Source organism: Urocitellus parryii, chromosome 4 (assembly GCF_045843805.1).
Source record: "Urocitellus parryii isolate mUroPar1 chromosome 4, mUroPar1.hap1, whole genome shotgun sequence".
In the NCBI taxonomy this organism is placed as follows: Eukaryota; Metazoa; Chordata; class Mammalia; order Rodentia; family Sciuridae; genus Urocitellus; species Urocitellus parryii.
The window spans coordinates 200,160,138-200,185,132 of NC_135534.1; the positions used below are offsets into that span (position 1 = coordinate 200,160,138).

General features: G+C 39.2%; 1 protein-coding gene across 4 annotated transcripts in view; it reads right to left on the minus strand.

Annotated features, from left to right (window-relative positions):
- The window catches only part of Strbp (spermatid perinuclear RNA binding protein), a 160,829-nt gene extending 136,858 nt beyond the window's left edge, over positions 1-23,971 (minus strand). For all 4 annotated transcript variants that reach the window (XM_026386303.2, XM_026386301.2, XM_026386304.2 and 1 more), the window contains exon 1: positions 23,839-23,971. The gene's annotated coding sequence lies outside the window, so the exon portion shown is untranslated. The remainder of the gene's footprint in view (positions 1-23,838) is intronic.
- Positions 23,972-24,995: the final 1,024 nt, after the last annotated feature.

Sequence of the window (24,995 nt, forward strand, 5' to 3'; positions counted from 1 at the left end):
CAGACAAATGTTTAGATAAAGTCACTTTACTCGTAATTTCTAAAACTAGAAACCAAGATATCTTTCAACCAATGAATGGATAAATTGCACATGGTACAGCCACAGTTGAATATTGTGGTACATCCATTATGGGATATTATTCAACAACAAAAAGAGTTTCAAGCCACATAAAGACCCAGAGAAATCTAAAATATACATTGATTAGTGAAAGAAACCAGTCTAAAAGAGCTCTATATACTCTATGACTTCAATTATATGACATTCTGGAAAAGGCAAAACTATAGAGACAGTAAACAGTAAAAAGATCAGTTGTTGAGCTAGGGGAATTGCTCATTGGTAGAGCGCTTGCCTAGAAAGCATGAGGTCCTGGGTTCATTCCTAGCACCATAAAAAAAGGTGGAAGAGGGATGAACAACAGCTAGAGCACAGGGGACTTCCAGGCAGTGAAACTAGTACTATAATGGTGGATACAAGACATTGTTCATTTGTCATCAAAAACCTGTAGTAGGGCTGTGGCTCAAGCGGTGGTGCGCTCGCCTGGCACGTGTGAGGCCCAGGTTCGATCCTTAGCACCACATACAAACAAAGATGTTGTGTCTGCCGAAAACTAAAAAATAAATATTAAAACACTCTTTTCTCTCTCTCTCTCTCTCTCTCTCTCTCTCTCTCTCTCTCTCTCGTTCTATCCTCAGCACCACATACAAAGATGTTGTGTCTGCCGAAAACTAAAAAATAAATATTAAAACACTCTTCTCTCTCTCTCTCTAAAAAAAAAAAAAAAAAACCTGTAGTATTGGGGCTGGGGTGGTGACTCAGTGGTAGAACGCTTGCCTAGCATGTGTGAGACACTGGGTTAGATTCTCAGCACTGCATATAAATAAATAAAATAAAGGTCCATTGACAACTAAAAAATATTTAGAAAAAAAAAACGTAGAACTGTTCAACAGAAAAAGTGAACCCATATAAACTATGGACTTCAATTAGTAATAATGCCTCAATACTGGTTCATCACATGTAACAAATTTACCATAATAATGCAAGATGGAACTCATGAGGGAGAAAGGTATATATGGAAACACTCCTCAATTTCTGTAATCCTAAACTGTTCTCAAAAATAAAGTCTATTAATTTTTCTTTAAAAATAGTGATAATGGCAAATGTTGGTGAATACGTGGAGAAACTGGATTGTTCATACATTGCTGGTGAAAATGCAAACTGGTACCACCACTCTGAAAAAGTACAGCAGTATCTTACAAAACTAAAAACACACTGACCATACAACTCAGGATTTATTCAAGAAATGGATAATTATGATAATACAAAAGCCTGTCCATAAATGTTTATAGTAGCTTTATTATTAATAGCCAAAATGAAAGCAATCTAAATGTCCTTTAACAGATGAATAATTAAATCAACTGTATGATACATACCTACCTACCATGGAATACTACTTAGCTATAAAAGGGAACAAACTACATAAAAAAACTTGATGGATGGATCAAGGGAATTTGCTGAGGAGGGGAAAAAGAGCTAATCTTAATTACTTACATACTGAATGATTCCATTTATAAAACATTCTTGAAATGACAAAATTAAAGAGATGGACTACTTACAAAAGCATGTGAATCTACAATTATCTCAAAATTTAAAGTTTATAAACTCCAACAGTAAACATATATTCTCCAAAATTTCCCCCTTAGGTTGGTTAACAAATTTCCCAGAAAATCAAATGCATATTGGAATTACCTTTAAAAACCCAGATGTTTAAACAGAATATTAAATCGGAATCCCTCAAGGATTAATTAAATCAGAATCCCTCAAGGTAAAAATCTAAGCATTTGTATTTCTCTAAACTCTCAAGTAATCCCAATATTCAATCAAGAATGAGAACCACACCAGTGTTGTGGTATTACACACCTGTAATCCCAGCAGCTCAGGAGGCAGGAAGATCCCGAGTTCAAAGCCAGCCTCAGCAAAAGCAAGGCACTAAGCACTGAGACCCTATCTCTAAATAAAATACAAAATAGGGCTGGGAATGTGGCTTAGTGGTTGAGTGCCCCTAACTTTATCTCCAGTTACCCCACCCCACCATACACACACACACACACATATATACACACACAAAAAAAAGAAAGAATGAGCACCAGCATCCACCAGAGCTAGAAAGTATTATAAAAAGTAAAACCCAGAGCCAGATCCAGTTGTGCTCACCTGTTCCAAACTACTTGGGAAGATAAGGAAGGAGAATGGCTTAGATCATGAGTTCCTGGTCAGCCTGGGTAATATAGCAATGACCGGGTTAGGAGGAAGAAGAGGAGGAAGTAGCAGGAGCAAAGTGTAATTATTAGCATGCCAATATTATTAAGAGTTGTTAAGTATCTAGCTATTAACAATTTGCTAAAATCTTAGCAACAAAAATCATTTCACCAATAAACAGAAGTTTTAGCCCAAACCTCATCCACCTTCCAAGAAACAAAAGAAGACAAGCCCACAAAACAATAATTCATTAGGTATATTTTTAAATAATGTTCCTACATGGCAACACAGTCTTGAGTCAGGAGCTGAATGATAGGTTCATTTTATCTATGAAACTTCTATAAATACAAAAATGTAACTATTAATCTGGCTTTCCAAAATATTTAAAGCAAAGAGGTTACCGCAGCCCATGTCAGATATAACCTTAAATCAAAAGGAAGGATTTAAAATAATCTCATGACTCTCGCAAATTTAACTACCTACACACAAATCCTGAGAACAAACTACTGAACATTAAGCATTTCAAATAAAATAAGTATTCTTTTCTACCTGCATGCGGAAAAGCAACAGTAACAGTATCAGAACCTAATGTCTGTATGAACCTAAATGTCATACAAAAACACCCAAACAAACCCACATACCACATAATTCTATACACCTAGGCAGCAGTCAGTAAGTAATGGGATAGCATGGCTACTGCAAGAATTTTGGCAGACTAATGTAGAGAAACTCACATTCACTTATTTTGGTTTTTAGGTTTGTTTTGTAGTTGTGAGTAGTGGGTTCTCAGTATACTGCACAAATTATTAACTTAAAAGGGATTCCCCACCCAGGAAAATTAAGTAAAACAAGAACACTATAACATAACAAAATGTGACACTATGTGTTGCTTAAAACATTAAAGTGATAAGGTCACTTAAATATGTGTAATCTTTTTACAAGTTCAGAAGAACCACAAATTATGGAGCTACAAACCACCAGCTATTCAAAGGAAAATTGTAGCTTATAAAATATTGGCTGACTGCCAGTACAAATGTATTTTTTCCTCAAATAAGCTTTGTAAGCCACAATACTCCTTCAAAAGTGACTATAACCATATTATCCAATCAAACAGTAATGTTATTAGATGGTAAAGGTAAGTCAATTCTTGGCCAAAACAACCTACAAAAGCCTACAAACTGGTCTTCACCAATATAGTAAGACTGAACAGAAGATTTAGAAATTTTTAATTCATTACTATTTTCCCATAATTTCATTAAGTAATTAAGTGCCTTAATTATTTTTTTAATTGGCTTTGGGGGTGCATTAGTAGAGGCCTCAGCTGTTTGAGAATGTGCCTTCTGGACCCCCAAAACCACAATAGGTGCTGCATTACACAAGTCACCAGGGCTCTCAGCACCTCAACTTGCTGCCAGTCCCACATTCCCATTTGGTCTCAGTACTATGATGGTGGGTCTGGGAGAGCTGAATCAAAGCCCTACCTAAGGCCCACTCCCACTTGAGGAAAGGAATGTTTTTGTTTTTTTTTAACTTTTTTTTAATATTTATTTATGTATTTATTTCTAGGTGTAGATGGACACAACACAATGCCTTTATTTTTATGTGGTGTTGAGGATCGAGGGTTCTACCGCTGAGCCACAATCCCAGCCCAGGAATGGTTTCTTTAAGTAACATATTTCTCAATGTGAAGAAATGCCCTGGGCTGAGGGTGGGGCTCAAAACTTGTCCTAGCATGCAGGAGGCCCTGGGGTTCCATTCCCAGCAGAACACCCACCCCACCAGCCAAAAAAAAAAAAAAAAAAAAAAGCCTTTATTTTCTAAGAGAATAAAGGTGATTTAAAAAAAAAAAATGGCTTTGGAATCCAAACACCAATCAATACATTTTTTTTAAAGCACAGAAGAGCCACCATTCAACACCTCCCCAAAAAAAGCTATCCATAGAAAAACAGCTAAAAAAAAGTTCACTACAATCCAAAAATATTTCAACTTACTGCCACAATGGAAAGGTAAAGGATGAAACTCTGGAGACAGAGATATGGGTTCAAAGCCAGCTATACATCTTACTTTTAAGGACCTATTACAAGCAATTAACCATCCCAGCCCTCAGTTTTCTCACTTATTAAATGGAAACACCACTGCCCACCTAACAGTGAAACTGTTTTAAGAACCTAAAGACGAAATGCATGTAAAATGCCTAGTACAGTCAGTACCTGAACATAGTAATATAATCTCCATAGAGTCCAGAATAGTTGGATTACTACCTTCAACAAATGAAGAGATCAGAATATTCAAAATATTGAGAAGTCGAACATCTTATGATACTAGTACACTGAAGAAAACTCTGAGCTGAAAAAGCCATATTAACAACAATAATAATAGCTGCCGTATGTGCTTTCTGGTGCTAGGCACTTTATAAATTTTTTAAATATTTCTAACAATTCAGTAAGGAAACAAGTAGGCAAAGATGTACACAAGGTACTTCGTGAAGCACTAAAATACTGTGGTTCTACAAAGTCTTAGATGAAAATGCCTAGCCTAGGGACTGGGGATGTGGCTCAGTGGCAGAGCACCTGCCTTGCACATGTGAGGTACTGGATTCGATCCTCAGCACCACATAATAAACAATTTTTAAAAAAAGAAGAAAATGCCTAGCCTAGTTATTCTATATGAATTCTCCATTCCAACCTAAAAAGCACTGCACTTTCCCATAAAACAGCCTCATCTCTCCTTGTATGTCACATTTGTGACAGACAACACAACATTAGTCGTCTTTTCATAAGATTATGTATCTTGCCCCTCCAGCTAGACCATAAATTCAAGAGAAGAAATTCTTTCTCAAACTTCATGTCTTTTAACAGTACCTAATACAATGCCTTATTTTTAAAGAACATTCAAATATGTAATAAAAATTCACCACATTTCAAAATTAGGCTGCTCTTTATTTCAAGGAATAAGATGGTTTCTAAGATTAAGGCTTATATAACAATCTACTCCATAGTAATTTCCAGACTATGTATTTATTAAAGCTGTGTCTGCAAACATGGTTACTCTATTTAGTTTATCAATAGATCCAACTTCATGGTTCTCCAAGTATGGCGTACCTTTTGAAATCTTCAAAACACTTTCAGGGATCTACTAGGCCAATACTAATTTTCATAACAGTATAAGGTTACTCTCACTCTCTCTTAAGTATAGATTTTCCAAAGATTACATAATGTATGAAGACGGTTTATAATGAAATGTGTCAGATTTGGAAGATCAACATAATTCAGTGAACTAGCATTTTCCAAATGGCCAATTTCTTTTTCATATCCTCAACCAGAACATACTACTACAGACTAAATGCAGAAGCAGCCATTAGAACCCAACTGTCTTCTGTTACAGACACTAATGAAATTTGCATAATTGTAAAGCAACACTACTTTTCTCACTAATTTTTTTTCACCTTGGATATACTTTTAATTAGGAATACAGCACTTGTTATGAAGCCCTGAATTCAACTCCTAGTATTCCAAAACAAAATCAAAAACAAAAGGTTTGAAAAATGCTGGCTCAACTAAATGTAGGTTGATTTTAGTGTTCTGTGTACTAGGCTCCCTGGCCATTTAACTTGGAGCAATAGTCACTAGGCTCTTATTTATTTATTTATTTATTTATTTATTTATTTATTTATTTTTAGCTGTTTGTTTATTTTAGTTGTAGGTGGACACAATACATTTATTTTATTTATTTATTTTTACGTGGTGCTGAGGATCAAACCTAGCACCTCACATGTGCTAGGCAAGTGCTCTACAATTGAGCTACAATCCCGGCCCATCACTAGGCTTTTGACGAATAATTTATACTCATTCTGCTGTGAGCAGTATTCTCCTCCAATGAACAATAGCTTAAGATTATTCAGAGAAAGGCTTTGGCAAAAAAACATCAACATTCTCATTGATTCCCATTTCATAAACAATAATCACTTAGCCATATGACCTGTTCTAAGTAATCAAGAAAAACAGTACAGCAAAACAGACAGCATTTATTGAGCTCAGAGCAAATGCCAAGCACTGTGCTATAGTTACATTACCTCATAATCCTCACAACCCTGCAAATAACGTAACAGAAAAGTGACTCAGATTTACTTGTCAAAGGTCACACAGTTAATAAATGGTGGAATTAGAACCAAATCAGGCTGATGTGACTCCAAAGTCCAGGGCTCTCTCCATTCAACCAGGTTACCTTCATATCACTGGAACAAAAATCAGACTTATAAGTGACTCCATTTCCTTGAGCAAGCCACAACTTCTCTCAGCCAGCTTTCTCATCTACAAGATAAGAGGGTTAGTCTAACTGATCTCCAAAGTCCCTTCCAAGGCTAATAATCTTAGATTCTGATTCATCATAACTTCAACCCTACAGTTACAGAGTAAAAGTTTTTTTGTATGTTTCTCTGAACTGAAGTGAGAGAATTGATACAAACAATAGGCAAGTAATGAGTAAAATTAATATTCTAGAATATAGCTTTTCATGCTTTAATATTAACAATCATCATAAAATATACTATAAGCATTGAGTAGGCACCATGTACTTCTTTCATTCCAAACAAAAAGCTTCCTTTTCTGACATAACCTCAGGCATTCTGCCAAGTGAAATCTTTAAGTCTGGAAAGCACCTGTTGGCATGCTGCACAGGAACATCTAACTGAAGGACTGCTCTCAGGGAGCAAATGCCTCATCATAAACTTGCATAGCACCATCTATTCTTTAACGTAAATTTACATTTATCAATGGAGACATATGCCAAGCATTTCTGAGAAAAGGAGAACAAGCTTCAGGAAATAGTGAAAATAACATACAGCACTTCAAAAAATAGACACACACACACACACACACACATACACACACACACACACACACACTCCAAGAAGAAATGTACTAATTGCAGGACAGTGTGCAGATGAAGTTTTATTGATTTGTATTACTGTAGCCTAGAATATTGTTTAGGCTACCAAAAATTTAGGCTTTTGCCTAAAACAACTACAATTTGAACACAATTTACTACATGCCACATACTGGGCTGAGCCCTTTAGAAACATGACCTTTAATCCTACTGTGAAGAGTTGTAAGGCATGATATTCATTTTAAAAGGTGAAAGAAAGTGACACATTTATTGAGTGTCAGTGAAAAAATTGAAAACAATTCTGAACAACTCCAAAGCCTAGATTCTTTATATTTCTTCTGGTTCCAGAGAGAACAAGAAGTTCTACACCAATCAGAAAAGTGCAATATTTGGGTCAAGTTATAAGGGCATTTTAAATGTTTTGGATAAAAGATTTTAAAAACTCAAAGTCCATTTATGGAGATACCTATTTAGACATTAGCAAAAGTTATAAGGTCACTATCAAAATCTATACTTCTTTGGACAGCTAGCAATACACTTAAATACAGGACATTTGTAGATGGTCAGTGTTGCTGTGGCTTATATTCTTGTTATACTTACAAAACCTTTTTAAGAAACCTTTTGTCCAAAGTAGCTACCACCCTTTTACCTAAAACCCAACATCTTACACCAGTGTCTATTCCTAAACAGAAGAAAAGTTACATCATTCAGGCAAAAACGCAAGAGAAAACTAACAAGGTTTATACTACTTGGTGACTTAACAGTTTTTTTAAGAGGAATGGCTGAAAACTGGTATACCAAATGTTCTTTCACTGGGTGCAGTGGCACATGCTTTTGCAATCCCCATGGCTCAGGAGGCTGAGGCAGGAGGACTGTGAGTTCAAGATCAGCCTTAGCAACTTAGTGAGGCCCTAAACAACTCAGTGAGACCCTGTGTCTAAATAAAATACAAAAAGGGGCTAGGAGTATAGTTCAGTAGTAGGGTGCTGCTGGGTTCAATCCCCTGTCCTACCAAAAAAGAAAAAAAAAGTGAGGCCTGGTGGCGCACACCTGTAATCCTAGCAACTAAAGAAAATGAAGCAGAAGAATCACAAGTCTGATACCAGCTTTAGCAATTGGGTGAGACTCTGCCTTGAAATAAAAATAAAAAAGGACTAGGGTATAACTCAGTGGTAGAATACCACTGGAACCAATCCCCAGTACTATCAAAAACAAAAATAAGGGGCTAGAGTTGTGGCTCAGCAGAACACTCAACAAGCATATGGGAGGCCCCGGGTTTAATTCTCAGCACCACATTAAAATAAATAAATAAATAAATATCATGACCAACTACAAATAAAAAATAAATATTTTAACAAAATAGAGAGAAATCAAGTTCCATACTAATATTTAACTACTCAGAACATTAATTTTAGGAATTTAAAATCAAATTAATGATTCACTAAAAACAAACAAGAAGAAAAAAAAGAATTTCTAAGAACAAATCTCAGAAGCAATGTTGTAATTTTTCTATTTATAATAATGTCCACTAAAAAAGAGTTCCAAAAGCTATTTCTTATTTTGTTTTTCCCCAACTGCCACACAGATCACAAATGAACAGAAGTGGCTACTAATGGCACAAATACTAAAGTGGACTAGCAAACTCAAATCTTCTTCCCTTATATTTGCACTGTCCTAATAAGACTATACTGAGTCGACTTTTGCCTGCTCACTCCTAGATTCAGTGAAAATAACACCCAACTTTTCAAGTCAAAACGACATGAATTTGAATCCTGAAACCACAATTTATCGGCTGGAATTATTGAATAAACTTTAGTTTTCCATCTGAAATATAGTAACCATTCTGAAAGGCTAGCATGAAAATTAGAGATTAAAACAAAACACCATATCTGCTATCAGTATTATTAACAGTTATGGCCTTTTAATGTTGCAGTTGTTTCTAAGTATAATACATTCAATACTAAATAACAAAAGGAAGATTCTACTTTTTTTTTTCCCCCGGTGGTTGGGGGGTTTGTTACTGAGGATTCAACCCTGGGGCACTCAACCACTGAGCCACATCTCCAGCCCTATTTTGTATTTTATTTAGAGACAGGGTGTCACTGAGTTGCTTAGCACCTCACTTTTTCTAAGAATGGCTTTGAACTTGCGATCCTCCTGTCTCAGCCTCCAGAGCCACTGGAATTATAGGCATGCACCACTGGAGAAAGACTCCATTTCTTTTTCTTTTTTTTTTTAAAGAGAGAGAGAGAGAGAGAGAATTTTAATTTTTTTTTTTTTTTAGTTTTTGGCGGACACAACATCTTTGTTTGTATGTGGTGCTGAGGATCGAACCCGGGCCGCATGCATGCCAGGCGAGCGCGCTACCGCTTGAGCCACATCCCCAGCCCAAGACTCCATTTCTTAATGGCAAATCAGAAATAAGTGCATGAGCACAAACTTACTAGAGCTGAACTTATTTTTCAGGGCAAAGACTCATTCTAATGGTTTAAACTTTTTTCAAACTGCTTAGTGGGCAAGGGATTTTACTTTGAAGTGATGGAATTATTCTGAAACTACATAAGATAGTATATTCAACATTGGGAATATACTAAATATCACTGAAGCATTCCATTTTGAATGGTTAGTTTTTTTAAAAAAAAAAAAGTATTTTCAGCAGGAATGAGGGAAATGTATTTCTAGTGAACATTATTAGGGGTTAGAATGTAAATAGTAAAGGTTTTCTGGTCCACATTTCTAAAAGTAGGAAATGTGGACCAGAAAGGTGGAAGGAGCCCAAGACTTCCACCTCTCACACCCAACTATGCTTCTAGTTTGTATGATTTTTAGACTAGTACCTTAATTTCTCTGAAGAAAAACCAGGCTAAAAAGATCTCAAAGGAAAAATATTTAATAGAGAGAGAGAGCCAATATCACCCTTTTAAACAAAGAGGGTAAACTGCAAGTTTTAATAAACTCCGATGGTGCCTTTTTTCAACTAATAAACAGTGCATTAAGTATAAAATAAAAATATCATGCATCATTAACCTATAAATAAAAATTGTACTTCTTTTCCTATAAATAACACTCATGAGTTTAAAAACACCTCTGGTTTCAAGGTTCTAAAAAGTATACAAATCTAAAAGAATCTTATTCTGTTCTTGAATTTGCCTGGAAATAGAAGCTAAATCCTCATATCTTTTGTTAAAAATTTTTTTAAGTATAGGTTGTTATAGAAATGTTTTAGCAAATAACACCTTAGCTATTATTAATTAGGTTAGAAGGCCTCTCCTCTTCCAATGTAGTTCTATCTCCTAGGTAGTTTTAAAAACGGAGTATAGCGTAATTACACAAACTTTTTAAAACTAAAATCAGCAGTGCCTTCATATTAACACGTTGATCAAGGTTACTAGTTGGGAACTCCCATCCGTTGTCTTCAAAGGAGTGACAGACATTAGACAGCTATAGCCAATGAAGCAGCAATAAAGAAAAGTTCAACGGATAACATTTAAATTGCATCAAACTGCTGAGAATATATGAGGTGCTTTTAGAACACTTATCTAGGGCTGGGGATGTGGCTCAAGGGGTAGCCTGGCATGGGTTCGATCCTCAGCACCACATACCAACAAAGATGTTGTGTCCGCCGAGAACTAAAAAATAAATATTAAAAATTCTCTCTCTCCCTCCTTTCTCACTCTTTAAAAAAAAAAAAAGAACACTTAATCTAGTAAAATTAGTGAAACAAGTTAAGCCACTTACAGCTCAAAAGAAAAATTCAGATGACTTGACAGAAGTATTTATTCCACATCAATTAGCTAGATTCTGACCCCACCAATAGATTCAGCAATTGAGTCTTCTCTTTCTAGCAGTTATCTGTATCAAAATGAAGGCACCAAAGCCACAGATGCACATCTTATTTTCCTTTCATATGAATAATCATCACCTGGATGGCACCATCACACCTGCAAACTCAATACTAAAATGAAACATTAATTCCCAATCTTACTTATCTTGGGTTTCCTACTTCTGTTAAGGGCACCCAATCAACTAGATTTGAAATGCTGTAGTTTTCAGACTTGTCACTCAAACTTCACATCCAGTTACAAAGTTTTCATCTGTTCCAAGGCAGCCATTCTATACCCACTTCAATTGCCAGATTAAAAGACAATCCTAATAATATCCTTCACTGAAGCCACACAGCTAACAGAACAGACTGGGTATCTTATCTTGTATGCAAGGCTTTCCATCAGTGACTAACATTCCTCTCCAAACTTACACTCTACTAAGTCATATTCCTTTATCTTTAACTAAATGAACCAGTTATTTCTCATACAAATTTTTAACAGTCTTATTTTGCAAATTCCTTCCAAATGGAATTCTCTTTTCCATTTTCTCATAATCAAATCCTACTTGTTTTCCAGAGATTCTACACAAATACCAGATACCATATACCACATCCCTCTGAGGGCTCTCCTTTATTCCTCTCAGCTAGAAATAATTTCTTGCTCTTCTGCATTACTGAGCCAGGGCTGAGATGTGGCTCAGTGGTAGAATTCTTACCTAGTCTGGGCAAGGCCCTTGGTCCAATCCCTAGCACCACAGAAAGGGGAAGGAGAGGGGTTGTAGTGTCATCTGAATTCCTAGTCCATTTCATCTCTTGGGTACTCATCTTTAATTTTTTGAAGCACATGCTATCATCTCCCCTAAGAGAATATAGGCTCTGAAAGGCAAAGGTCTATGTATATTTTATCCCCCAATATAACCAGCACAGGGCTTAATAAGGGCTCACAAATTAGGATAAATTAATAAGGGTACTCTTGAAGAAAAAAAAACAGAAATACATCAAAAATACTTTAAAGGTGCATAGTACTCCAAAGAAAAACTGAAATTCCAACTACAGCACTACAACCATGGCATCCTTTACCAAGTAACAGATTGCAATAAAACTATTAAGTGTCAGGCACTGTTTTACCAATGCTTAGAAACTGCAGAAAACAAACTCCTCATAGAGCTTATACTCAAGTGGAGGGGAAAAGGTAACAAAATAAGAAAAATCTATTATAAATTAAATGGTTTAAGTGATATGGACAAAAAGGGACTATCAAGAGCCAGAAACAGAGGAACTGCCATTTTAATAGAGGTAAGAGAAGGTATCACTGAGAACGATATATATGTTGGAGCTAAGCAATTATCTGAGAAAGGTATTCCAGGTAGGTTAAACACCAAATGCAAAGGACCTAGCATGTTAAAGGAATAGCAAGAAGGCCATGAATAAACATAAGATGGGAGTCAGAGAGCAAAGAAGGGATCAGATCACAAGAGGATCTGATAGTACTTGGCCTTTACTCCGAGCAAGATGGGGAAATCACCAGATAGTCTTGATCAGAATTGACAAAATCCAAGGTTTGTTGTTGTTGTTGTTTGGTACCAGGGATTGAACTCAGGGGCACTTTACCACTAAGTTACATCCCAGTCCAAAAAATTCATTCTTGCTACTATATTGAGAATAGTCTATAAGGGAGAAAGAGCCAAAAGTGGCTACTGCAGCAATTCAGACAAGCTTAGATCGGTGAAATCACGAAAAATGGCCAGAGTCTGGATATATATTGAAGACACAGCTGGCATGGTTTTGTGGTGGATTAAATGTGGCATGTAATAGAAAGTAAATAAAGGATGATTCCAAGTTTTGACCTGAGCAACTATAAGATGAAGTTGCTACTTAACTGTGATTTGGAAGACTGTTAAAAGGGGCAATAAAAAGACATAATAGGGTAAAGATTAGGAGTTTAGTGTGTACAAAAGGCCAACCATGTAACACATCTGTAATGCCAGCAACTTGGGAGGCTGAGTCAGGAGAATTTCAAGTTTGAGTCCAGTCTCAGCAACTTAGTAAGACCTGCCTCAAATTCTAAAAAGCAAAAAAGACTGAGGATGATGGGGATGTAGCTCATGGTAAAGCATCTCTGGGTTCAATGCCCAGTACAAAAAAAAAAAAAGAGAGAGAGAAATAGATACATAACTCAACTGAAGTGATAACAATATAAACAGACAAAATAAGTTTGCATACACTGAGGCAATGAGAAGAGTGTCATATCTGTCACCTGAATAATTATTCAATGCCTTTAATGATAAGATGCAACCCTGATTTCAATTTGTGAAAAATGCTATCTTAAAAACAAATGACTGAGGCCTAACAGCTGGGGAGGTGGAGGCAGAAGGTCCAGAGTTCAAAGCCAGCCTCAGCTAAGCAATTCAGTGAGACTCTGTCTCTAATAAAATACAAAACAGGGCTGGGGATGTGGCTCAGAGGTCGAGTGCCCCTGAGTTCAATCCCTGATACTCAAAAAAAAAAAAAATAAATAAAGACTGGTTTGGAACAAATTCAGTGTGAATACCAACAAAATATATAAGAGGGAAATGTAATTTCTTGTAGTAGGATAGCCTGGAGTTCCAGGATAGGGGGGAAAATGTCAGAGTCATCAACACATACATGGTATTTTTTTGATTGGAAGAGAGCACCAACAGAATGAGAATAAAGAGAAGAGACCCCTAGGGTGGTTCAATATTAAGAGGCAGGAGTGTCAGGCACAGTGACACATACCTATATTCTCAGCTTCTCAGAAGGCTAACACAGAAGGATCAGAAATGGAGGCCAGCCTTGGCATCTTATCGACCCTGTATCAAAATCTTAAAACTAAATAAATGCAGGGGCTGAGGATGTGGCTCAAGTGGTAGCGCGCTTGCCTGGCATGCGTGCAGCCCGGGTTCAATCCTCAGCACCACATACAAAGATGTTGTGTCCGCCGAAAACTGAAAAAATAAATAAATACTGAAAAAAAAACTAAATAAATGCAAAGATCTGGGGCTATAGCTCTATTCTAAGGTACCCATGGGTTCAAAGGGGGCAGAGATAAAGAATGAAGAAGAACCAACAAAGCAGACTGAGAAAAGGTACACAAAAACAAGCAGTGTGGCATCCTATAAACCAAAGCAGAAAAGTGTTTCAAGAAGGAAGCGAAATGTTTCCACAGATGAATTAAGCTTCATGGTTTTAATAAGAGCAGTTTTATCAGACTAATAAGAGCTGTAAGTCTCACTAGAGCATGTTCAGGAAAGAATAGGTGATCTGCAGTTGAGAAGAAATAACTTTTTCAAAAAGTTTTGCAACAAAGAAAAGCAGAGAAATTGGGTAGCAGCTAGAAGAGACGGTGTAATCAAGAAAGAGCTGTTAAAAATATACATACAGGGCTGGGTTTGTATAGCTCAGTGGTAGAGCGCTTGCCTTGTACAAGTGAGGCCCTGGGTTCAATCCTCAGCACCACATAAATAAATAAATAGATAGATAGATAGATAGATAGATAGATAGATAGATAGAAAGAATCTAGATAGATATTGTGTCCATTTACAACTAAAAAATTTTTTAAAAATACACATATAGAAGTAAAATACAGTGTGTGCTGAAATGGAATGAGTGTTATATAGAAAAATAATGATGTTTCAGGAAAGAATAAACAATTTAATTTTTATTCTCTAAATTTACTGAAATTTAGAGAATTTCACTGGAAGACTCAAATAGCCCAATGAAGGTAAAATTTAAATAGGCTAAGTGGATAATAATTCCAGAATACTCTTACCTTTGCAATACTAAAGAAGGGTAATTCACATGCCATAGGAGGTTCTGAAGAGAGCCTGGGCTACTTACTGAGAACATTTGTATCAAGCAGTTTGCATATTATTTCATTTAAGCTCAAAATAACTTGATAAGGCATTGTATCTACATGTTACAGATAAAAAACCAGAAGCTCAGAGGGCACAAGTAATATGCTTAATGCACAAAGCACAGTGGTAGAGCTATGTTTCAAATCCAGGTCTTTCTGTGTACAGGATAAAAAATTATTGTTAATTGGGTGGGAAGTTAAGAGTTTTTCTGGTTCTTACTGGTTAGAAATATGTGCAAAAGTATTAATGGATGGAAGTGTGTATGCACATCGCAAACACTAAAAAAACAAAGTAAATGTAATCAAAAAATGTAGGGGCTGGGGATGTGGCTCAAGTGGTAGCGCACTCGCCTGGCATGCGTGCGGCCCGGGTTCGATCTTCAGCACCACATACAAAGATGTTGTGTCGGCCGAAAAATAAAAAATAAATATTTTTTTAAAAATGTAATAATGAGTGAAGGACCATGAAATTAGGGCAGCAAAATGCTGTTAACTGTTGAAGCTGGTTGATGATATGTGGAAATGCATAGTACTGTGGGGTATGGTGACACGGCCTGTAATTCCAGAAGCTCAGGAGGATCATGAGTTCAAACCCAGCCTCAGCAAAAGCGAAGTGCTAAGCAACTCAATGAGACCCTGTTTCTAAATCAAATACAAAATAGGAATGGGGATGTGGCTCCCTGGTCGAGTGCCCCTGAGTTCAATCTCTGGTACCCACCCACAAAAAATGCAGGATATTATTCACTTTTATGTACATTCCAGGACATTCTGAGTCAATTTTCTACATCCCTTCAAAAACTGCCCTCAATTCTGCTCAATCCTCCCTTTGAAAGCAATGTTATATGCTTTGCAATTTACAATTTTTTTCTTTAATCCTCACTTTACACATTAGAGGTTTTATTCCAATTTTGGACATGAGAAAAGAGAGACAACTAAAAAACACCAGGATCTGACCTCAAAGCCACATTTTCTAGTGTCAAAACCATTCTTCTTCTAACACACCAATCAAAGTCACACACCAGGTGCTCAGAGCAAACTTATAAGGACAGTCCACCCAGAGTCAGCCTTTTTCTTAGGTTCATTACTATTTCCATAATCCTGGGATCCTGAGCTTTGTAACATGGCTAAGGATTATCCCACACAGTCCTTGAATACATTCACTGAAAGAAGCAAACTTGCTCAACCAATCAACCTTCCTCAATAAAGCAAGGTCTAATAGGAATTTTTTATACACTTCTTCTGAAAGTGTAATCTGAAAGCCTGTCTCTCTTTGCTTTAGAGTCAATTCCTTGTGCCTCCATTTCTCCAAATGTAATTATCTGCTATTCTTCTATATTATGTAGCTATTATAGAGACCAAAGTCCAGGTATATGAACTGAGTTCTACAAATAAAGGATATCACTAAACATAAAACTCACCAATTTCAAAAGTTAATTTTGTATAATTCCACAATATTTACCCAAAGCTGGCAGATTAGAAAACATCACAATACTCTAAGATATCATCTTTTTAAAAAACCTCATTAGTAATATGTTTAATATCTGTTCTTCCATGCTAACCATAACATTACAAGTTTATTCATAGCCTACTTCAAAAACAACTGAAAACATGCACATCACAGGCATGTTTCAGATGTTTATTCTCTCTGGCTGCTAATCTACATCAAAATTCTAATACCTTTTCCTCCTGCTCATTAGCTTTGCCAACCAAAATTGAGTTATCTGTCCAGAGTTATTTAATTCAACAACTACCCACTCCCAAAACTTCATTAGGTTAAAATGTAGGCAGGCTAAGCTGTACAGAAGCCTAACATTAGATGCGATGTTAGATGAGTTACAATTTACTCGAATTTGTAAAATCTTACGAATGAAATGCTTCCGTTTTAACTTTGAAAATTAACCACTTCTTTATTAGGTAACATACTGATTTTCAGTTAGGCTTGACTAAACCAAAGACTTCATTTTCATTTTAAGAACCAATCTATCAGCCAGGCACAGTGGTGCATGCCTATAATCCCAGTGGCTCAGAAGACTGAGGGAGGTGGATCATGAATTCAAGGCCAGCTTCAGCAAAAGCAAGGCACTAAGCAACTCAGTGAGACCCTGTCTCTAAGTAAAATATGAAATAGGGCTGGGGATGTTGCTCAGTGATTGAATATCCGAGTTCAATTTCCAATTTTTTTTTTCTCACACACACACACACACACACAAAAAAATCTATGTAGGGTTGGGCGTGTGGCTCAGTAATAGAGAGCGCTTGACTGGCCATGTGTGAGGCACTGGGTTCGATTCTCAGCATTACATATAAATAAATAAATAAAGGTCCATTGACCAAAAAAAAAAAAAAGAACCAATCTATCTAGAGAAGGATCTCTTCTTTACTCAATAAAATACTACTGAACATTAAGAAATCTTAAGCTTGGCACAAACATGTTTCTGAGTCTAAATGCCAATGCATGCTTTGAGTTAAACTGGCAAAATAAGCTTAGTAAAAGAGGCATACTTAAAAAAAAAAAATCTAGAGACACCTTCATTACTAGAATATTACTAATTGCTGTATATGTCAACAGAACTAACTTGGTAATATTAAATTCATAAACAAAATGCTGATCTGCCCAATAGAACATTGTGAAAAATCTTAGCACCTGGAAAACTGCAGAGAACAGGAAATTCTGCAGGTACAGTAACAAACTACATCTTATCCATGACCTAGAAATGCCTGAGAATTTATTACACAACCTGCTGCAGAATTCTCACTTTTCAAATGGAAATGAACCATGAAGTCACACAATGCAATGCTCTGTTTTTATTATTGATATAATCAACTGTAACCTTTCAAGTTGTGCTAAAGTTAACTAAAGAAAGCAGATTTTTACATAGTGTTGGTTATGTCAGAAGTTAAGAGAATTTGAACATCAAATAATTAGATTTTAGAACAGCTTCATTCACTCAGCCACACATACGTATGCAGAATCTTTCATGAGGTATACTTCTCAAATATGGCGCACTTAAATGACTCTTAGGAAAAGAAATAATTCAAATTAGGCAGAAACTGACAAATTAGTTATCTTAAAACATACCGATTTTCAGTTAGGCTTGACTAAACCATTCCATGCAAGATCCAAAAGCTAGATTAAAGATTAACAGACTTTTCAGGCTCAAATAATTTATCTATATCACCATTAATTTAGCCTCATTATTTTACTGGCTTTTTATACACACACACACACACACACACACACACACCTTTATTTTGTTGTGTGTGGGGTTTTTTTTTGTTGTTGTTGTTGTTTATGATGCTGAGGATCAAACCCAGTGCCTCACACATGTGAGGCAAGCACTAGACCACTGAGCCACAACCCCAGCCCAATATTGGCTTTTTATTTGTTTTTTTGATTGGTTGGGTTTGTTTTTGTTTTTTGGTACTGGGGATTGGACCCAGGGGTGCTTTACCATTGAGCTATATCCCCAGCTCTTTTTATTTTGAGACAGGGTCTTGCTAAATTGCTTAGGGCCTCTCTAAATCACTGAAGCTAGCCTCAAACTTGAGATCTCCCTACATCAGTCTCCTGAGTCAGTGGGATTACAGGTCCATGCCACCACACCCAGTCCTACTTTCTTTGTTATAACTGACATAAAAATTTAACTTACATATCTCAAGAAACAGTTTTCTAAAATTAGAGTGAAGTATGAAGATACCTGTGGTTACCTACCACAGTTTTTCCACAGCTAAAGAAATTTTGGAAAACAACCAATCTTTTGATAAAAGGACCTGTGCAAAACAAAAGAAAACAGAAGAGCAATAAGATGGGTAATTAGGGCCAAACATGTGTTACATAAGACAGTAAACTAAATAGTTTTGTCCAGCATATTAGGTCACAATTCTTGATTAATTTTTTTAGTTAAAGATCACACATGTTATATGATTTTTATACCAAAGAGATAGTTGCTTCAGTATTATAAAAATAATTTTCTTATCTATTCTGAAAGTTGCAATTTTTAAAATGTATAAAAATAAACTTATTAAAAGAAAAAAAGACAGTAAACTATTATATTAGATCAGCTATCACAATGAAACTATAGTCAGAGCTGGGTGTTACCAAGCTCAAGGCAAATTAATGTCTAATAAAACAACTTACTATTTACATTTTTGCAACGTCAGTCATGACTAGCATCTGGTGGCTCCTTATAACTAATAAACCAAACATAATATTGAAAACCCCATCCTGTGACTCAGTGGTAGAGCACTTGCCTACCATGTGTGAGGCACTGGGTTAGATTCTCAGCACCACATAAAAATAAATAAAGGATGGGGGCTGGGGTTGTGGCTCAGCGGTAGAGCACTTGCCTAGCATATGCAAGGCGCTGGGTTCAACCTCAGCACCACATAAATAAATAGATAAAATAAAGGTATAAATAAATAAATAAAGGCCCACCAAAAACTAATAAAATATTTTTTAAAAAAAGAAAGAAAGAAGGGGCTGGGGACGTGGCTCAAGCGGTAGCGTGCTCGCCTGGCATGCGTGCAGCCCAGGTTCAATCCTCAGCACCATATACAAACAAAGATGTTGTATCTGCCAAAAACTAGAAAATAAATATTAAAAATTCTCTCTGTCTCTCTCTCTCTCACCTCTCTTTTAAAAAAAAAGAAAAGAAAGAAAGAAAGAAAAAAAGAAAGAAAGAAAGACAGACCCATTAAAAAAAAATCATTCCTCATCAAACACAGTATACCCTGTCGATGAACTTGGAGATATCCAATGATGGGGGATGACTTGATAACTAAAATTTTAAAAAAGGAAAAAGTATTCAATAAATCAGAAAAAGGGAGCTTAATGTCTCTGACAGAAGCAACAGCTCTATTTTTCTGTTCATGCCACTGAGAATCAATTCTCTGCAAAATATATATGAACTATATATTTATTATTCCTAATTTAAGAATTGAATTCACTGTCTCTGCAAATCATGTCTAGAAATGTTCGTGAACTTACAACTAGAACTCAGAATGTCTCCCACAAACTTCTGCTGGGGCTGAAGAATTCAAATCAACACCAACACCCAGCTGCAGTTATTCCTGCAGTTATTAAGCCAGGAAAGGTAAGAACAAACTTCAATTTGCAGACATCTCTGATGTTAAAGTCTCATTTCTAACAAAGTTTCTCACAACAAATCACTCCACCTAATGGCAAATTTTGAAGCACTAATTAATATCTGACCTGTCTAAAGGCTGCAGGGCTGGGATAGAGAGGTAAAGAAATGGACATCTATCCCTATATTTACATAGTTCTAGTCTTCTGAAAAGACTTAAACTTGTTTTATATAAACCATCTCACTACCTTGGGAGGTAGATAAAGAGTCAGGTTTCTGGAGAGAGAAATAAGAACAAAGGGATTAAGTGTCTTGTCCAGCAAGTTACAGTAAAAATAAAACTAGAACCCAGTTATTTATCCTACAAAATCTAAATAACCTGCCTTCCTTAGTTCATAAACTCAGTATAATATTTTAAAGTGCCTGAAAATTACCTCAAGCTAACAATACATATAATCAGAACACTAAACCAAAATTGAATATTTTGAGCAAGAAAGTACTGCTTAACCCAAATCAATAAGATGAACAAAATGGACTTAAAATACACAAGAAAAAAACAATGTCCATATTAGAGAGAATTTCCAAAGGTCTCTATTTATCTTATACCCTACTGTTCAAATTCTCTGCCAACGAACAAAGGGACCAGATATGCTTGCTATCTATAATTATATTCTAAACATATATCAAATCTCAAATATTCCAAGAGTTCCAATTAACAGTATACTGTACTCAAAAACCTTTTCCTCCAAAAATGATAGAGCAATGCATTATTTTGCTGCCTACACGGCACATTTCATGACAAAATTCAGATTTTTAAAAATCATTACCTTCACAGATTACTTAAAATTTTGCTCAATCCTTGTTATGTTTAGGCAAGATTCCTATTTCCACTCAAATATTCTTTGAACATGCAAAGGCTGCATTAAGATACTTCCTAAATTGACAAAAGAAGAGAACTAATCAACCCGGAAAACTCCCAAATTTCCAAAGCAGACAATTTGTATGAAGTCAGAGTAGCTACCATAATACTATGCTGAATGAAGCCCACAGAGTAACAACTGAGGTTACTTCTGCAACATGATGAAATTTACTTTTTAGCAAAATATGACTAGACTTAATTTTCAACTGTCAAAAGAGAAGTTGTTTTCCAAGATTTTAGGAACCCTGCTTACTGAAGCAATCTCAGAGCACTTTGCTTAATCCTTTCAAATCCCAAAGAATTTAACACAAGCCACAGAACACTGAAATGTCTATGCTCAAACTCCTAAAGGTTACTTTCCATGTGTCTGGCAAGCTGACAGCCATATGTACATCCAGCCTGAGGTGTCTTTTCTCAACAAAGCTAAAACCATGCTCTGCAACACAAATCTAAATACCAGGGAATCCAGAAACCTCCAACTAAATTTTACTTTGGGAGAAAAAGCCAATGACCCAGTAGCATTTATTCACCCTTTGAAAGAGTCAAAAGGCTCCATTTCTGCCACTTCAGGAGATAAGTATATATTCCTTCAGTCAGCCTGTAGTATGAGACTCAGATATTACATCACCCAATGCCTAAATACTGCCCCATTACCCAGAAAGCACCAGGATTATCTGATAAACTGCACTAAGGTATCCCTTCCTCCCTCTCTTATACACAGCCCTTGAATGTTATTGTCCCTGGACTCTCTCTTGCAGCTTCACAAAGACATATGCCCTGCATCTGCTGCAATCCCATTTCCATTCACTTTTGGTGCACTCCTCATGACCCTCTATGGCTCTTCTAACTGTCCACCCATCAGATAATTATGCTAGGAGGACAGATACATACCACACACCTATTCCAAACTTCAATGGGGCATTCGACTCTCCCTAACCCATTCTCCATCTACTGGTCATATAAAAAAAAAAAAAATCAGTTTTCACGATCTCCCCAATTGTAGTAGCATAAACTTTGAAATATATATATGTAGTTTGATGCCCTCCGTTTTCTATTTACAACATTCTAGGATCCATATTCCCTGCCCCTTCGTTCTCAATTTCCAGTTTCTCTGAGTTTAGATGTAATGCTCTCTTTAGTTGGTTGTTTCCTGCCCCCAACTTCTGCACTCAGCCTTTCCTTATACTTTTAGTGACTTAAAAATTTTGGACCTTTCAAACTCTCAAGACTCATCCAGTCTCTCCCCACACTTCTATACCTTGGACTTCTGTACTCTCAAAAGCAACCTGTTTTCCTAACTCTCTCCAACCTAAATAGTTATTTTCTGTCCTAAACCTGGACATCCTACTTCCCCCCACCACCACCCCAATCCCATACACCTTGTCTAATCACAGACATGCCCACACACTTAACTACCTCACCCCCCCCTTTTCTATTAAAAGGTACTATGAATTCCTTTATACCCTCTACCCCAAAACATCCTGTCTTCTCCACTTCCTTCCCACTGTTCCCTGCCTACTCCCTTCTCCATTATGGTGCCCCAAACCTCCCTCCACCTATGATACTCCAGACCTGTACACCTTCCCTTCAACCTATTCCACCACCATCCCTACTGATTTCCTTCACACACACACACACACACACACACACACACACACACTTCTTTCCATACTTCCTGCCCCAGAAATATTTCCATCTGTCCCATCTTGCCTGCCACTCCAAGAACATTTCCCTCCTCCTTTCTGCCCACCACCTCACACCCTCTCCATCCTGCCCCACACACCTGTTCCTCCAGTGTCCCCACAACCTCCAAATTTCCCCTCCTACTGCTCCCCATTTTCATCCATTCTTCCCAAATGAACACCTTCCATCTCACTTCTGCTGCTTGTTAACTGCACCACATACACCCCACCCAGACAACTTCTCTCCATTCAAATTACCCTATCTCATTGTCCCTATTCACTCCCCAAACCCTGAAACTCGGTCCCTGCTCAATTACCCTCCCCCTTTCACCTCATACTCCTTTCCCCTGAGGATCAAACACCTGCCCATCTCCCCTCGAATGTCAACCCCCTCCTCTTTCCTCCCTACACACCTCCTGCCCAGCCACTCCTCTCGGGTTTCCTGGGGCCCCTGGGCCTACTCTCGAACACACCTCCTGCCTGAACACCTCGTTTCTTTCCGCACCACTCGAGACCCCCAGACGCCCTCCGGCCCTCCCTGGCTCCTCGCGCTCGGCCTGCCAGCCGCACTTCCCCCTACCGGGACCCCCTCTTCCACCATTCCCCTTCACGCCTCGGGTGGCCTTCCCGGTATCTGCCCCTCACACGCAACGTTAACCTGGCATCGGCTTTCCATTTCTGCCTCGAGTCCCCTGTCTCCTCCTTCCACGGCCACCCCGTTCGCCCCTTGCCCTCCCAAAACCCCTCACAACCTCCTGAACCTCTACACGCTGTCCCCACCCGCCAGAATGTCCTCCATACCTCTCGCACTCGCCCTTGCCCCACGGGCCCCCCAAACCTACCCGAAGGCCCTCCACCCTCCACTGGGCTGGATCCCTGTACCCGCCACTCTCCTCCAATCTACCCACACCCTCGGCCCGGCCCCCAAGCCTCTCCCCCAGCTCCTGCCCCCAATGTCCTCCAACACCTGCCCGGAGCCCTCCAGCCGACCCAGAGCTCCCGGCGCCCGTCCCCCACGCTGCCCACGCCCTCCGGGTGCTCGGGGCCGGGACCCCATCCCCCGAAGGTGAGGAAGGCTGCCCGCTGCCATTCCCCGAAGCGACAGGGGCAACACGGCGGCGGCCACAATGCCGGAGCCGCGGGGCCGGGACTGCGCCCTGCTCCCCGCCTCGGCCGCCGCCGCCGCCGCCGCTGCTAAGGACGCACAACAAACAATGCGGGGCCCGGCCGGCACCGCCAACCGCCTCAACCGCCGCCTCAACCGCCGCCCGCCCGGGACGGCCCGCCGAGCAGGCGCCTGCCCCGCCGCAGCCTACCCGCGCCGCCGCGCTCTGCCCGCGCCCGGTCCCCGCTCCCTCTCCGCCGCCGCCGCCACCTCGTCCGCCCGCGTCTCCGACTCCTCAGCCCAGCGGCGGCGGCTGCGGCGGCTGCTGCCCTGGTGGCGCTCGCGGCTCCGGTCTCCGCTTCGGCGGCGGCGGCGGCGAGCACGTGACGCCGCCGAGCGCACCCATTGGCCGGGCCGGGGGGCGGGCCCGCGGCTGCTGGGGAACGGAAAGCCCGCCCCTCGCTCGCCGCGCGCCCCCTCCACGCGCGCTCTGCCGCACCTGAGAGCGCCGGCCAGCGCCCGCCGTCGCCGGGCCGCGCCGCCGCCTGCGCCAACTGCGCACCTGGGAGCGCGCAGGGAGCACGCGCTGGCGGCGGCCACAAGCACCTGTGAACCGGTGCTTACGTAAACTGCGTCCCCGCCTTCCTCCCTGCGCCAGGCCCCTACCCGCTGCAGCACCTGAGTCCTGCTGCGCTGGCGGCGTAACCGCTGGGGAGTGGAGACGGGATGCGGTGAGAGGCGAGTGAAATGTACGGAAACTTCGTAACTTCCGAAACTGGGAACAGCTCCCGCTGGAGGCGGTGAGCCAGCCTCCCTAGGCCGGGTGCCCCAGTGCGGGACGCTCCCCAGCCCCAGCGGCTACGCAGACGGAGTAAGCGCCGCATTGCTCCCCGGGTGGAGGAGGGGCAAACCAGAGCTTTGACCTGTTAAAAAGATTCGGATCCCCAGCCTCTGTTCCCTGCCCCCTTGCCAGCTGTGTGACCTTGGCCAAGTTATAAACCACTCTGAGCTTCAGTTTCCTCGTCCGGGAAACTAGGACAAGAATTCTGACTTAAGAGTTGTTGGGAATATGGTATAAAACAATAGTTGTGCATTCTCCCGGAACATACCAAGCACTGAACAGAAGTTGCCGCAATCACCTCTTCTACCCCCGCCTCTTCTGGACCTCCCCAGGAATTGAGTTTGGGCCCAGAATCTCCTTACAGTTGGGTTCAGACTTTGGATAACGCTTACCTACACTGTTCCAGGAGCTGTGCTGGAGGAGAAAAAAAGATTCATTCCTTTCGTTTGTTTGTTGAGGTCTAACCACATTGCCCAGGTTGGTCTCAAACTTGAGCTCAAGCCATCTTCCCACCTCAACTGCCCAAA